Consider the following 17,432-nt stretch of genomic DNA (forward strand, 5'->3'; position numbering starts at 1 on the left):
GTGCAGGTTCCTTCATCAGGTGGGGGGAATACTCGGCGACATCACTGGCACAGGGCCCCTCATAGTACGCAAAAGTGTCTCTGGCAGTGGGAGGCGCCACCCGCCGTCAAACACACCGCCGTACTATGAGGGGCCCTGTGCCAGTGCCAAGTGCCAACGAGTGGGCCCCCCCTGCTTGCTCAGGATCACAGCACTTGCAAAGTTGAAATACTTACCTCTCCCTGCTCCACCGTAATGACATATTCCGCGTTTCCTGGGCCCACGAAAATCTTGAGCCAGCCCTACCCCCCCACAACTTTAGCCAAATGACTCCTTGTTTTCAATGCCTAACTATTATTATAAAGTAAATTAAGATTGACAAGCTTAAGAAATAAGAATTGACGTTTTTGGCATTAAAATGGACACTGTAGGTGTTTTCCTGTCCTCCACTCACTGCCGACTTTGATTCCCCATTGACTTGCATTGGGTTTCGTGTTTCGGTCGGCCCCCGACTTTTCGCAATAATCGGCCGATTTCACCCGACCCGACTTTTGACAAAGTCGGGTTTCGCGAAACCCGACTCGATCCTAAAAAAGTAAAAGTCGCTCAACTCTACTCCTCACTTCCCAGATATTACCGGCTGTTGCAAAAAGACTACACAGTGGTAGACATGACCTTGCCCCAACTTTTTGAAATGTGTTTCTGCTATCAATTTCTCAATGAGTTAAATTTTTTCAAATGAAATTATGAAATTGAAGAATGTCCAACCTTCACCTTCTGATCTGTGTTCTATGTTCTGTTGCGGGTAAAATATGGTTATCAGATATTTCCAAATCATTACATTCTTTTTTTCTTTGCATTTTATACAGCATCCCAAATTTTTTGGAATTGGGGTTTTAAATAAAATATACCGAATACAATATAATATATATCCTTAAAAAGGTATGCCCTGGACATTGTATTGTGCTTTTCTTCTGATCTTCCCCGGTTATTAAGCAGTCCATGTACAGTATAGTCAATGTGGACAAATTATTGTACCCTTCCATCCATGGTATAAATATAGCTTGGCAGTCAGTGGAGCTGCAAATATGGTGCCGTCTTTGAACCAGAGTAAAATGAAATCTTTCTTTCAATTTCATATTTCCCTACAGATACTGTCAGGCAATAGCAGATCAGACGATCACACCCACACCCTGCTCAGGTTGGCCCGCAGGACAAAGTTCCCATGTTATATAATTAATACACAACCCTTAGCTGCACCTTCCTGCCAAGTTCAAGCTAGAGGACAGGTCGTCATTTGACAGCTCAGTGCATGATTTAAATGTACGGCTACATTTTTCCATTTCACACCAGCCATCCATCAAGGTATGCGGCTCTACTGCCAATCTACTGTTCTTGTGCTGCTGCTTGTTGCCATTCATTATGTTTAGTGGTCGCTTGAAGCATAGTGACACTAGTGGTATCAAGTTTGCTTGGTGCATTGTTATAAACCCTACCATTTCTGAAAATAATAGTTGCAATGTAGACCATTGCCTCTCCGCGTCCATCCTCAAGTACCCTCACCAGGTCCTGATGTAGAGATCTCCCATAGGAAAGGACATCTTCAGCAATGCCTGGTGCACTGGAAATAATCATACGAACGTGACCTATTGGTGGTATCTGAGGATTGCAGTTCGGGAACACTGATCTGGATGGATAAAGAGTGACGCAGCCAGCAGTATGTTTACATATCTCACAATAGGGACTTGCTTTGTTAGCACATTATTGGAATATACTTCGCGCTTTGCTTTTGCAAAGATATTCAGCGTAAGGACTGGAATGTCTATAGTTTATATTTAAGTGGCATTTATCATTGGTTTCCTCTTCTTATTATTAGTTTTATACCTCATGGATGGTACACAATGTGTATCAGTTGTTTTGCACACAATGAACTTACAGGTATTGAAACTGATGTCATACACAGCATACAGATCATAAGTTCCACAACATCCGTCCTGTCCATTAGACTTGGTCAGGTAGTTTGGCTTATGTATATTGCGTGGGAGAGGTTTTTTTTTCAGAAGAAAAGTTTTTTTTTCCATTTTAAATATCTTAATTTAAATTTTTAATCTCTAATTTTTAATTTGTTATGACAAAATTCGCTGACATTTTACTGTTTTGTTTCTCATTCTCATGCTCAAATAAAAACAAAAAAAAATCAGCTATTTCAGATATGATTTTTCTCTACCGATAAAAAACAACAACAATACCATGCCTGCGTCTGGCAAACCTGTGCTGCGTGACCAATGTTACAATTATATTTATCTGCAGCTGCCTCTAGGGGGAGCTCATTGTACACAGATGTATACATCTCTAAAAAGTACAGTAGGAGTTTTATAAATCCTTATGCAGTAAGTCCCCCTAGTAGCAGATGTAGGCAGCGAGAGTTTTAGAATTTAGATAGGTTGTCACACAGGATAAATCATAATTGTCTGATCTCTTGGGTTTCCATTGAAGGGACTTCCACTAATCAGAGAATGGGGGTCGCATGTTCACTGTTTTAATGAAGCTGCAGTCACACAAATGTGGTAAAAGGAATAACCCCTTTAAATCACTGTATGAAACTAGGTAGGAGATTTGGAAATGTATTGAAGAAATAGTGAGCTGCAATTTCTATAAATATATATTATGAAATAATAAGATTTGACTTGAAGTTAATATTCTTTCGATGATAAAAATTTACTGTAATCAAACTAAGAAAAAGTACCATAAAGTTCACTGTATTTGTTATAAAATGTCAATGGTCTCGCATCATCTATACCTTAGATGTGCCACATCCTGCATCTATTAATACACACACACATATATGTATATGTACACATACACACGTGGTCACAATTGTTAGTACCCCTTGTTTAATGACAGAAAAACCCACAATGGTTACAGAAATAACGTGAATCTGACAAAAGTAATAATAAAAATTATTATTAAGACCAAAACTTTTTCTCCGCTCATGCTTAGTGGTTAGGTGAAGCCATTTATTGTCAAACTACTGTGTTTTCTCTTTTTAAATCATAATGACAACCTGAAACCTCCAAATGACCCTGATCAAAAGTTCACATACCCTGATGATTTTGGCCTGATAACATGCACAGAAGTTGACACGAATGGGTTTGGGTTATGAACTGGTGATTCAGAACCACAATGGACCTGGTGGTTAAGAGCACACAAAGTGACCTGATAGTTACTAATAACATAGGACGAGCTCTGAGACGTGGGAACTCTGCTGACCGCAATCCCTAATCCTATCACACCACACTAGAGGTAGCCGTGGAGCGCTCCTGACCAGACCTAGGCGCCTCGGGCACAGCCTGAGAAACTAGCTAGCCCTGAAGATAGAAAAATAAGCCTACCTTGCCTCAGAGAAATTCCCCAAAGGAAAAGGCAGCCCCCCACATATAATGACTGTGAGTAAAGATGAAAATACAAACACAGGGATGAAATAGATTTTAGCAAAGTGAGGCCCGACTTACTGAATAGACCGAGGATAGGAAAGATAGCTTTGCAGTCAGCACAAAAACCTACAAACAACCACGCAGAGGGCGCAAAAAGACCCTCCGCACCGACTAACGGTACAGATGTGCTTCCTCTGCGTCCCAGAGCTTCCAGCAAGCAAGACAAACCAAAATAGCCAACTGGACAGAAAAAATAGCAAACCAAGAAACACAAGCAGAACTTAGCTTATGCAGGCCACAAGGACGATCCAGGAGAGAGCAAGACCAATACTGGAACATTGACTGGAGGCCAGGAACAAAGAACTAGGTGGAGTTAAATAGAGCAGCACCTAACGACTTAACCTCGTCACCTGAGGAAGGAAACTCAGAAGCCGCATCCCCACTCACATCCACCAGAGGAAGCTTATGGACAGAACCAGCCGAAGTACCACTCATAACCACAGGAGGGAGCTTGACCACAGAATTCACAACAGGTTTGAATGACTACTAAAGGTAACATCCTCATCTGTGACCTGTTTGCTTGTAATCAGTGTGGGTGCATAAAAGCTGAGTGAATTTCTGGGATCCAGACAGACTCTGGTATCTTTCATCCAGTCACTGACATTTCTGGATTGTGAGTCATGGGGAAAGCAAAAGAATTATCAATAGATCTACGGCAAAAGGTAGTTGAACTGTATAAAACAGGAAAGGGAATCAAAAAGATATCCAAGGAATTGATAATGCCAGTCAGGAGCGCTCAAACTGTGATTAGAAATGGAAAATCAGTGGCAATGTAAAAACAAAACCATGGTCAGTTAGACCAACAAAAATGTTATCCACAGCTGACAGGAAAATTGTTCAGGATGCAAAGAAAAACCCACAAATAACATCAGGAGTCACCAGAAGAAAGCCATTACTGCACAAATGCCACAAAGTATCTCGCCTACAATACGCAAAACAGCACAGAGACAAGTCTCAAAATGTCTTGAATAAGGTCATTTGGAGTGATGAGGCCAAAATTGAACTTTTTGGCCAAAACCATAAACGTTACATTTGGAGAGAGGTCAACAAGGCCTATGATGAAAGGAACACCATTCCTACTGTAAAGCACGGAGGTGGATAGCTGATGTTTTGGGGATGTGTGAGCTACAAAGGCACAGGAAACTTGGTCAAAGTTGAAGGAAAGATGAATGCAGCACGTTATCAGCAAATACTGGATGCAAATTTGCACTCATCAACCCGGGAAGCTACGCATGGTATGTACTTGAACGTTCCAACATGACAACGATCCAAAACACAAGGCCAAGTCGACCAGTCATTAGCTACAGCAGAACAAAGTGAAGGTTCTGGAGTGGCCATCTCAGTCACCTGACCTCAATATCACTGAGCTACTCTGGGGAAATCTCAAGTGCGCAGTTCATGCTAGACAGCCCAGGAATTTGCAGGAACTGGAGGCTTTTGCCAAGAAGAGTGGGCAGCTTTACCATCTGAGAAAATAAAGAACCTCATACACAACTACCACAAAAGATGCTGTCATTTATGTTAGAGGGGGCAATACACCGTATTAGGAAATGGGGTATGTGAACTTTTGATCAGGGTCATTTGGATGTTTTGGGTTGTCATTATTATTTAAAAAGAGAAAACACAGTAGTTTGACAATAAATGGCTTCACCCAACCACTAACCACGAGTGGAGAAAAAGTTTTGGTGTTATCATTCATATTCTCTGAAAAAAAGGCCAAGAAAGTAAAAAATCTTCTGGGGTATGTAAACTTTTGAGCTCAACTGTAAACGATGCACAGACATCAAGTAACAGACACATCTCAACATCAACTGTCCAGAAGTGAGTGCAAGAAAAAGGCCTTTATGGTCAAGTTGCTAAAGAGAAGCCACTACTGACGACCTCAAACAAGACAAGACTTGTTTGGGCTAAGAAAAACAAGAATTGGACATTAGAGCAGTGGAAATCTATACTATTGTCCAACTTATCAAAATACAAGATTTTTGGTACCAATCATCATATCTCTGTGAGACACAGAAAAAGTGATCAGATGGTTTCTAAATGTGTGGGTGCTTTGCTGGTGACACTGTTGGTGATTTATTTCAAATTCACGGCACTCTTACCTAGCAAGAGTAGCACATCATTCTGCAACAACATGCCATCCCATCTGGTTTGCAGTTACTAGGATCATTATTTGTGTTGCAACAGGACAAAAATTCTGCCGGGGTATGTAAACTTTTGAGCACAACTGTATGAGTGCTGTTATCTGAGGTATTGAACATATGCTCTGCAACAGAGGTAATTTTTGATCTTCCTTCCTTATAGTCCTTATGAGAGCCAGTTTCATCAACCTAATTGATGGCTTTCATGACTTCACTTGAGGATACCCTTAATTTTTCTAGTTGACTTACTTGCATGTCTTAAAATAATAATGGACTGTCATTTCTTATTATTTATTTGAGTGGTTTTGCTATATTCTGGTGAAAAACAGCTATGGAATAGGGCTTAGCACTGTATGAAACTGTGTACTAGCATCTACTCTGTAAAAAAAAAACACCTAATAATCGCAAACACTTTCTGAAGGCCAGTGATTCCACAAATGAACTTTTGACAAGGCTTACTTGTTCACTGGAGGCCATTCTAAATAAATAAATAAATAAATAAATAATCTTTCTTTTTATGTAGCGCTAACATATTACGCAGTGCTTTACAGTTTGAACACATTGCCATCGCTGTCCCTGTTGGGGCTCACAATCTAGAATCCCTATCAGTATATCTTTGGAATGTGGGAGGAAACCGGAGTACCCGGAGGAAACCCACGCAAACACGGGGAGAACATACAAACTCCTTGCAGATGTTGCCCTTGGTGGGATTTGAACCCAAGACCCCAGCGCTGCAAGGCTGCTTGAGAGAAGTAAATAAAAGGGGTGAGGACTTTCAGGAATCTAATGGAACACGTATTCTGGTTTGTCTCACATGCATCTCTTGTTCTCCTTGGTTACATATGTGTGCCTTAGTTATTTTGCTGCCTTCAGTCTGAATCTACCATATGCACATTCAAGTAAGAACAAGGAAAGGCATTGTATGATCAGGTGTGTTCAAACTTTTGACCAGGACTTTATGAAAACCAGGACTCAAGGTTTACCAACAGAATATTGCCTAGCATCACACTGCATCCTTGTGTCATCTTTTCCTAGTTAAGTGGCACACAGACACCCTGCCATTCATATGATGTGAAACAAAGCATGATTCTTCAGACCATGCCACTTTCATTGCTCAATGATCCGGATCTGATGCTCATTTGTTAATTGTAGACACTTTAACCCCTTAGTGACAGAGCCAATTTGGTACTTAATGACCGAGCCAATTTTTACAATTCTGACCACTGTCACTTTATGAGGTTATAACTTTGGAACGCTTTAACAGATCCTGCTGATTCTGAGATTTTTTTTTCGTGACATATTGTACTTCATGATAGTGGTAACATTTCTTCGATATTACTTGCGATTATTTATGAAAAAAGCGGAAATATGGCGAAAATTTTTAATATTTTGCAATTTTCAAAATTGGATTTTTATGCCCTTAAATCAGAGAGATATGTCACAAAAAATAGTTAATAAATAACATTTTCCACATATCTACTTTACATCAGCACAATTTTGGAAACAAAATTTTTTTGTTAGGGAGTTATAAGGGTTAAAAGTTGACCAGCAATTTCTCATTTTTACAACACCATTTTTTTTAGGGACCACATCACATTTGAAGTCATTTTGAGGGGTCTATATGGTAGAAAATAACTAAGTGTGACACCATTCTAAAAACTGCACCCCTCAAGGTTCTCAAAACCACATTCAAGAAGTTTATTAACCCTTTATGTGCTTCACAGGAACTGAAACAATGTGGAAGGAAAAAATGAACATTTCACTTTTTTTTTTTAAACATTTTACTTCAGAACCATTTTTTTTTATTTCCACAAGTGTAAAAACAGAAATTAAACAATTAATTTTGTTGTGGAATTTCTCCTGAATACGCCGATACCAAATATGTGGGGTAAACCACTGTTTCGGCGCACCGCAGAGCTTGGAAGTGAAGGAGCGCTGTTTGACTTTTTCAATGCAGAATTGGCTGGAATTGAGATTGGATGCCATGTCACGTTTAGAGAGCCCCTGATGTGCCTAAACAGTGGAAACCCCCCACAAGTGACACCATTTTGGAAACTAGACCCCTTAAGGAACTTATCTAGATGTGTTGTGAGCACTTTAAACCCCCAAGTGCTTCACAGAAGTTTATAACGTAGAGCCGTGAAAATAAAAAATCGCATTTGTTTACACAAAAATGATCTTTTTGACCAAAAATTCTTATTTTCACAAGGGTAACAGGAGAAATTAGACCACAAAAGTTGTTGTGCAATTTCTCCTGAGTATGTCAATACCCCATATGTGGGGGTAAACCACTGCTTGGGCGCACTGCAGAGCTTGGAAGAGAAGGAGTGCCGTTTTACTTTTTCCAAGTAGAAATGGCTGGAATTGAGATCGGACGCCATGTCGCGTTTGGAGAGCCCCTGATGTGCCTAAACAGTAGAAACCCCCCACAAGTGAACCCATTTTGGAAACTAGACCCCCCAAGGAACTTATTTAGATGTGTGGTGAGAACTTTGAATGCCCAAGTGCTTCACAGAAGTTTATAATGCAGAGTCGTGAAAATATAAAAAAAAAATTTTTCCACAAAAAAGATTTTTTAGCCCCCAAGTTTTTATTTTCACAAGGGTAACAAGAAAAATTGGACCCCAAAAGTTGTTTTCCAATTTGTGCTGAGTATGCTGGTACCCCATATGTGGGGGTAAACCACTGCTTGGGCGCACGGCTGAGCTCGGAAGGGAAGGAGCGCAGTTTTGGAATGCAGACTTTGATAGCATGGTCTGTGGGCGTTATGTTGCGATTGCAGAGCCCCTGATGTACCTAAACAGTAGTAACCCCCCACAAGTGACCCCCATTGTGGAAACTAGACCCCCCCAAGGAACTTATCTAGATGTGTGGTGAAAACTTTGAATGCCCAAGTGCTTCACAGAAGTTTAGAATGCAGAGTCGTGAAAATAAAAAATATTTTTTTTTCCATAAAAAATATTTTGTAGCCCCCAAGTTTTTATTTTCACTAGGGTAACAGGAGAAATTGGACCACTACAGTTGTGCAATTTATCCCGAGTACGCTGATGCCCCATATGTGGGGGTAAACCACTGTTTGGGCGCACGGCAGAGCTCAGAAGGGAGGGAGCACCATTTGACTTTTGGAGCGCAAAATTGGCTGTCGTGTTTGGAAACCCCCTGATGTACCTAAACAGTGGAAACCCCCCAATTCTAACTCCAACCCTAACCCCAACACACCCCTAACCCTAATCCCAACCTGATCCATAATCCTAATCACAACCCTAACGATAATTACAACCCTAACCCAAAAACAACCCTAATGTCAACCCTAACCATAACCCTAATCAAAAACCTAAATCCAACACACCCCTAATCCTAATCTCAACCCTAACCTCAAACCTAACCCTAATCCCAATACACCCCTAATCCCAACCCTAACCTTAACCCTAATCCCAAACCTAACCCTAATCCCAAGCGTAACCCTAATGCCAACCCTAACCCTAATACCAACCCTAATCAAAACCCTAACCCTAATCCCAACTCTAACCCTAACTTTAGCCGCAACCCTAGCCCTAACTTTAGCCCTAACCCTAGCCCTAACCCCAACTGTTGTGAATTCTGTTATCGAACTCCCTCCTGTGGTCATGAATGGTACTTCGGCGAGTTCTGTCCATGGACTCCCTCTGGTGGCTGTGAGTGGAGCTGCTGCTTCTGAGGTTCCTTCCACAGGTGACGTAGTTTATTCTTTGGCTGGCTGCTCTATTTAACTCCACTCAGATCGTTACTCCATGCCAGCTGTCAATGTTCTTGTACTGGTTCAGTTCGCTCTTGGATCTTTCTGGTGACCTGTCTACTCCAGCAGAAGCTAAGTCCCTGCTAGTTAATTATTTGTTAATTGTTTCCTTGTCCAGCTTGCTATCATGATTTTGCCTTGGTAGCTGGAAGCTCTGGGATGCAGAGTGGCACCTCCGCACCGTGAGTCGGTGCGGAGGTCTTTTTGCACACTCTGCGTGGTCTTTTTGTAGTTTTTTGTGCTGACCGCAAAGATACCTTTCCTATCCTCAGTCTGTTTAGTAAGTCTGGCCTCCCTTTGCTGAAACCAGTTTCATTTCTGTGTTTGTAACTTTCATCTTAACTCACAGTCAATATATGTGGGGGGCTGCCTTTTCCTTTGGGGAATTTCTCTGAGGCAAGGTAGGCTTTATTTTCTATCTCTAGGGCTAGTTAGCTCTTAGGCTGTGAAGAGGCGTCTAGGCAGAGATAGGTACGCTCCACGGCTATTTCTAGTTGTGCGATAGGATTAGGGGTTGCGGTCAGCAGAGCTCCCACTTCCCAGAGCTTGTCCTGTGTGAGTTTAACCATCAGGTCGTTCTGGGTGCTCCTAACCACCAGGTCCATAACAGTACAGCTGACCAAAAGTATTAATGCATCTCAATAGAGGGATAAGAGAAGTTCTGAGACCATTTTTTTTTCTCTGCAGTGTGTTTTGTCTTTCTTTTCCCCTTAACCTCTGGGTGGTTCAGGACACAGGTGTAGATATGGACATTCAAGGTCTGTCCTCTTGTGTGGATCATCTCACTGCAAGGGTACAAAACATTCAAGATTTTGTGGTTCAGAATCCGATGTTAGAGCCTAGAATTCCAATTCCTGATTTGTTTTCTGGGGATAGATCTAAGTTCCTGAATTTCAAAAATAATTGTAAACTGTTTCTAGCTTTGAAACCCCGCTCCTCTGGTGACCCCGTTCAACAAGTAAAAATCATTATTTCTTTGTTGCGTGGTGACCCTCAAGACTGGGCATTTTCCCTTGCTCCAGGAGATCCAGCATTGCGTGATGTAGATGCGTTTTTTCTGGCGCTTGGATTGCTTTATGATGAACCAAATTCAGTGGATCAGGCAGAGAAAATCTTGCTGGCTTTGTGTCAGGGTCAGGATGAAGCGGAGGTATATTGTCAGAAGTTTAGAAAGTGGTCTGTGCTTACTCAGTGAAATGAGTGTGCCCTGGCGGCAATTTTCAGAAAGGGTCTTTCTGAAGCCCTTAAGGATGTCATGGTGGGATTTCCCACGCCTGCTGGTCTGAATGAGTCTATGTCCTTGGCCATTCAGATCGATCGGCGCTTGCGTGAGCGCAAAGCTGTGCATTTGGCGGTATTCTCTGAGCATAGGCCTGAGCCTATGCAATGTGATAGGACTTTTACCAGAGTTGAAAGGCAAGAACACAGACGTCGGAATGGGCTGTGTTTTTACTGTGGTGATTCCACTCATGCTATCTCCGATTGTCCTAAGCGCACTAAGCGGTTCGCTAGGTCTGCCACCATTGGTACGGTACAGTCTAAATTTCTTTTGTCCGTTACTCTGATTTGCTCTTTGTCGTCCTATTCTGTTATGGCATTTGTGGATTCAGGCGCTGCCCTGAATTTGATGGACTTGGAGTTTGCCAGGAGCTGTGGTTTTTTCTTGGAGCCCTTGCAGTATCCTATTTCATTGAGAGGAATTGATGCTATGCCTTTGGCCAAGAATAAGCCTCAGTACTGGACTCAATTGACCATGTGCATGGCTCCTGCACATCAGGAGGATATTCGCTTTTTGGTGTTGCATAATCTGCATGATGTGGTCGTTTTGGGGTTGCCATGGCTACAGGTCCATAATCCAGTATTGGATTGGAAATCTATGTCTGTGTCCGGCTGGGGTTGTCAGGGGGTACATGGTGATGTTCCATTGCTGTCAATTTCACCTTCCACTCCTTCTGAAGTCCCTGAGTTTTTGTCAGATTACCGGGATGTATTTGATGAGCCCAAATCCAGTGCCCTACCTCCTCATAGGGGTTGCGATTGTGCTATTAATTTGATTCCTGGTAGTAAGTTTCCTAAGGGCCGACTGTTTAATTTATCTGTGCCAGAGCACGCCGCTATGCGGAGTTATATAAAGGAATCCTTGGAGAAAGGTCATATTCGCCCGTCGTCATCACCGTTGGGAGCAGGGTTCTTTTTTTGTGGCCAAGAAGGATGGTTCTTTGAGACCTTGTATTGATTACCGCCTTCTTAATAAGATCACAGTCAAATTTCAGTACCCTTTGCCGCTGCTGTCTGATTTGTTTGCTCGGATTAAGGCGGCTAGTTGGTTCACCAAGATAGATCTTCGAGGGGCGTATAATCTTGTGCGAATTAAACAGGGCGATGAATGGAAAACAGCATTTAATACACCCGAGGGCCATTTTGAGTACCTGGTTATGCCATTCGGGCTGTCTAATGCTCCATCTGTGTTTCAGTCCTTTATGCATGACATCTTCCGAAAATACCTGGATAGATTCATGATTGTATATTTGGATGATATTTTGGTCTTTTCGGATGATTGGGAGTCTCATGTGAAGCAGGTCAGAATGGTGTTCCAGGTCCTTCGTGCGAATTCCTTGTTTGTGAAGGGGTCAAAATGTCTCTTTGGAGTTCAGAAGGTTTCATTTTTGGGTTTCATTTTTTCCCCTTCTACTATCGAGATGGACCCTGTTAAAGTTCAGGCCATTTATGATTGGACTCAGCCGACATCTGTGAAGAGCCTGCAGAAGTTCCTGGGCTTTGCTAATTTTTACCGTTGCTTCATCGCTAATTTTTCTAGTGTTGCTAAACCGTTGACTGATTTGACCAAGAAAGGTGCTGATGTGGTCAATTGGTCCTCTGCGGCTGTAGAGGCTTTTCAGGAGTTGAAGCGTCGTTTTTCTTCTGCCGCTGTGTTGTGCGAGCCAGATGTTTCGCTCCCGTTTCAGGTCGAGGTTGATGCTTCTGAGATTGGAGCAGGGGCTGTTTTGTCGCAAAGAAGTTCTGATGGCTCGGTGATGAAACCATGTGCCTTCTTTTCTAGAAAATTCTCGCCTGCTGAGCGCAATTATGATGTTGGCAATCGAGAGTTGTTGGCCATGAAGTGGGCATTCGAGGAGTGGCGACATTGGCTTGAAGGAGCCAAACGTCGCGTGGTGGTCTTGACGGATCACAAGAATTTGACTTATCTCGAGTCTGCCAAACGGTTGAATCCTAGACAGGCTCGATGGTCGCTGTTTTTCTCCCGTTTTGATTTTGTGGTTTCGTATCTTCCGGGCTCTAAGAATGTGAAGGCTGATGCCCTGTCAAGGAGTTTTGTGCCTGACTCTCCAGGTGTTCCTGAGCCGGCGGGTATTCTCAAAGAGGGGGTAATTTTGTCTGCCATCTCCCCTGATTTGCGGCGGGTGCTGCAGAAGTTTCAGGCTGATAGACCTGACCGTTGTCCAGCGGAGAAACTGTTTGTCCCTGATAGATGGACTAGTAGAGTTATCTCTGAGGTTCATTGTTCAGTGTTGGCTGGTCATCCTGGAATCTTTGGTACCAGAGATTTGGTGGCTAGATCCTTTTGGTGGCCTTTTTTGTCACGGGATGTACGTTCTTTTGTGCAGTCCTGTGGGACTTGTGCTCGGGCTAAGCCCTGCTGTTCTCGTGCCAGTGGGTTGCTTTTGCCCTTGCCGGTCCCGAAGAGGCCCTGGACGCATATTTCCATGGATTTTATTTCAGATCTCCCTGCCTCTCAAAGGATGTCGGTCATTTGGGTGGTTTGTGATCGCTTCTCTAAGATGGTCCATTTGGTACCCTTGTCTAAATTGCCTTCCTCCTCTGATTTGGTGCCATTGTTTTTCCAGCATGTGGTTCGTTTGCATGGCATTCCAGAGAACATCGTCTCGGACAGGGGTTCCCAGTTTGTTTCGAGGTTTTGGCGGTCCTTTTTTTGGGCTAAGATGGGAATTGATTTGTCTTTTTCTTCGGCTTTCCATCCTCAGACAAATGGCCAAACCGAACGAACTAATCAGACTTTGGAAACATATCTGAGATGCTTTGTTTCTGCTGATCAAGATGATTGGGTGTCCTTCTTGCCTTTGGCTGAGTTCGCCCTTAATAATCGGGCCAGCTCGGCTACTTTGGTTTCTCCTTTTTTCTGTAATTCTGGTTTCCATCCTCGTTTCTCTTCAGGGCAGGTTGAGCCTTCGGACTGTCCTGGTGTGGACACTGTGGTGGACAGGTTGCCGCAGATTTGGACTCATGTGGTGGACAATTTGACATTGTCCCAGGAGAAGGCTCAACGTTTTGCTAACCGCCGGCGCTGTGTTGGTCCCCGACTTCGTGTTGGGGATTTGGTTTGGTTGTCGTCTCGTTATGTTCCTATGAAGGTTTCCTCTCCTAAGTTTAAGCCTCGTTTCATTGGTCCGTATAAGATTTCTGAAGTTCTCAATCCTGTGTCTTTTCGTTTGGCCCTTCCAGCTTCTTTTACCATCCATAATGTGTTCCATATGTCGTTATTGCGGAGATACGTGGCACCTATGGTTCCCTCTGTTGATCCTCCTGCCCCGGTGTTTGTCGAGGGGGAGTTGGAGTATGTGGTGGAGAAGATTTTGGATTCTCGTATTTCGAGACGGAAATTCCAGTACCTGGTCAAGTGGAAGGGTTATGGTCAGGAAGATAATTCCTGGGTTTTTGCCTCTGATGTTCATGCTGCCGATCTAGTTCGTGCCTTTCATTTGGCTCGCCTGGGGGCTCTGGTGAGGGTTCGGTGACCCCTCCTCAAGGGGGGGTACTGTTGTGAATTCTGTTATCGAACTCCCTCCTGTGGTCATGAATGGTACTTCGGCGAGTTCTGTCCATGGACTCCCTCTGGTGGCTGTGAGTGGAGCTGCTGCTTCTGAGGTTCCTTCCACAGGTGACGTAGTTTATTCTTTGGCTGGCTGCTCTATTTAACTCCACTCAGATCGTTACCCCATGCCAGCTGTCAATGTTCTTGTACTGGTTCAGTTCGCTCTTGGATCTTTCTGGTGACCTGTCTACTCCAGCAGAAGCTAAGTCCCTGCTAGTTAATTATTTGTTAATTGTTTCCTTGTCCAGCTTGCTATCATGATTTTGCCTTGGTAGCTGGAAGCTCTGGGATGCAGAGTGGCACCTCCGCACCGTGAGTCGGTGCGGAGGTCTTTTTGCACACTCTGCGTGGTCTTTTTGTAGTTTTTTGTGCTGACTGCAAAGATACCTTTCCTATCCTCAGTCTGTTTAGTAAGTCTGGCCTCCCTTTGCTGAAACCTGTTTCATTTCTGTGTTTGTGACTTTCATCTTAACTCACAGTCAATATATGTGGGGGGATGCCTTTTCCTTTGGGGAATTTCTCTGAGGCAAGGTAGGCTTTATTTTCTATCTCTAGGGCTAGTTAGCTCTTAGGCTGTGAAGAGGCGTCTAGGCAGAGATAGGTACGCTCCACGGCTATTTCTATTTGTGTGGTAGGATTAGGGGTTGCGGTCAGCAGAGCTCCCACTTCCCAGAGCTTGTCCTGTGTGAGTTTAACCATCAGATCATTCCGGGTGCTCCTAACCACCAGGTCCATAACACCCAACCCTAAATTTAGCCCCAACCCTAACCCTAGCCCTAACTTTAGCTCCAACCCTAACCCTAGCCCTAACTTTAGCCCCAACCCTAGCCCTAAGGCTACTTTCACACTTGCGTCGTTTGGCATCCGTCGCAATCCGTCGTTTCGGACAAAAAACGGATCCTGCAAATGTGCCCGCAGGATGCGTTTTTTGCCCATAGACTTGTATTTTTAGGGACTCTATAGCGACGGGGTCTGTTCCGCAGGACTGGCGCATAGCAAATGTGGTGCCAATATTCAAAAAGGGCTCTAAAAGTGAACCTGGAAATTATAGGCCAGTAAGTCTAACCTCTATTGCTGGCAAAATATTTGAAGGGTTTCTGAGGGATGTTATTCTGGATTATCTCAATGAGAATAACTGTTTAACTCCATATCAGCATGGGTTTATGAGAAATCGCTCTTGTCAAACCAATCTAATCAGTTTTTATGAAGAGGTAAGCTATAGGCTGGACCACGGTGAGTCATTGGACGTGGTATATCTCGATTTTTTCCAAAGCGTTTGATACCGTGCCGCACAAGAGGTTGGTACATAAAATGAGAATGCTTGGTCTGGGGGAAAATGTGTGTAAATGGGTTAGTAACTGGCTTAGTGATAGAAAGCAGAGGGTGGTTATAAATGGTATAGTCTCTAACTGGGTCGCTGTGACCAGTGGGGTACCGCAGGGGTCGGTATTGGGACCTGTTCTCTTCAACATATTCATTAATGATCTGGTAGAAGGTTTACACAGTAAAATATCGATATTTGCAGATGATACAAAACTATGTAAAGCAGTTAATACAAGAGAAGATAGTATTCTGCTACAGATGGATCTGGATAAGTTGGAAACTTGGGCTGAAAGGTGGCAGATGAGGTTTAACAATGATAAATGTAAGGTTATACACATGGGAAGAAGGAATCAATATCACCATTATACACTGAACGGGAAACCACTGGGTAAATCTGACAGGAAGAAGGACTTGGGGATCCTAGTTAATCATAAACTTACCTGGAGCAGACAGTGCCAGGCAGCAGCTGCCAAGGCAAACAGGATCATGGGGTGCATTAAAAGAGGTCTGGATACACATGATGAGAGCATTATACTGCCTCTGTACAAATCCCTAGTTAGACCGCACATGGAGTACTGTGTCCAGTTTTGGGCACCGGTGCTCAGGAAGGATATAATGGAACTAGAGAGAGTACAAAGGAGGGCAACAAAATTAATAAAGGGGATGGGAGAACTACAATACCCCGATAGATTAGCGAAATTAGGATTATTTAGTCTAGAAAAAAGACGACTGAGGGGCGATCTAATAACCATGTATAAGTATATAAGGGGACAATACAAATATCTCGCTGAGGATCTGTTTATACCAAGGAAGGTGATGGGCACAAGGGGGCATTCTTTGCGTCTGGAGGATAGAAGGTTTTTCCACCAACATAGAAGAGGATTCTTTACTGTTAGGGCGGTGAGAATCTGGAATTGCTTGCCTGAGGAAGTGGTGATGGCGAACTCAGTCGAGAGGTTCAAGAGAGGCCTGGATGTCTTCCTGGAGCAGAACAATATTGTATCATACAATTATTAGGTTCTGTAGAAGGACGTAGATCTGGGGATTTATTATGATCAGGGCCGGTTTTAGGCAAAGTGGGGCCCTGGGCAAATAATTAAAATGGGGCCCCAAATGCTAACATATTGCACCATCAAACAGAAACATGTTGGTTGTAGCTACATGCGCTGATTTCAGGCCACTAAACGAGTGTGATTAACACTCTTTACACTGGCTGAGGAATAATGATGGGGACAGAATGATCACTAGTAAATCAATCTGTCCCCATACAGTATCATCTTAGCAGCATATCTGCAGTTTTAATTGGGCGATGTGCTGATGAGAACAATGATTTTTGTTCTGGCATATACTGTACATACATACACCGTACATACACACAGATACACATACCGTACATACATACACAGACATATACCTTACATGCACACATACAGTTATATACACATATAGTATTCACATACCGTACATACATACAGTGGGGCAAAAAAGTATTTAGTCAGTCAGCAATAGTGCAAGTTCCACCACCTAAAAAGATGAGAGGCGTCTGTAATTTACATTATAGGTAGACCTCAACTAAGGGAGACAAACTGAGAAAAAAAAATCCAGAAAATCACATTGTCTGTTTTTGTAACAATTTATTTGCATATTATGGTGGAAAATAAGTATTTGGTCAGAAACAAACAATCAAGATTTCTGGCTCTCACAGACCTGTAACTTCTTCTTTAAGAGTCTCCTCTTTCCTCCACTCATTACCTGTAGTAATGGCACCTGTTTAAACTTGTTATCAGTATAAAAAGACACCTGTGCACACCCTCAAACAGTCTGACTCCAAACTCCACTATGGTGAAGACCAAAGAGCTGTCAAAGGA

At 43.0% G+C, this 17,432-nt stretch overlaps 1 protein-coding gene across 1 annotated transcript in view; it reads left to right on the top strand.

Moving 5' to 3' along the window:
• The first annotated feature begins 1,233 nt into the window (after positions 1–1,233).
• PLS1 (plastin 1) overlaps positions 1,234–17,432 on the top strand; it is a 243,679-nt gene continuing 227,480 nt past the window's right edge. Inside the window, exon 1 of the mRNA XM_069727564.1 lies at positions 1,234–1,344. The gene's annotated coding sequence lies outside the window, so the exon portion shown is untranslated. The remainder of the gene's footprint in view (positions 1,345–17,432) is intronic.

This window comes from Ranitomeya imitator, chromosome 5 (genome assembly GCF_032444005.1).
Source record: "Ranitomeya imitator isolate aRanImi1 chromosome 5, aRanImi1.pri, whole genome shotgun sequence".
NCBI lineage: Eukaryota > Metazoa > Chordata > Amphibia > Anura > Dendrobatidae > Ranitomeya > Ranitomeya imitator.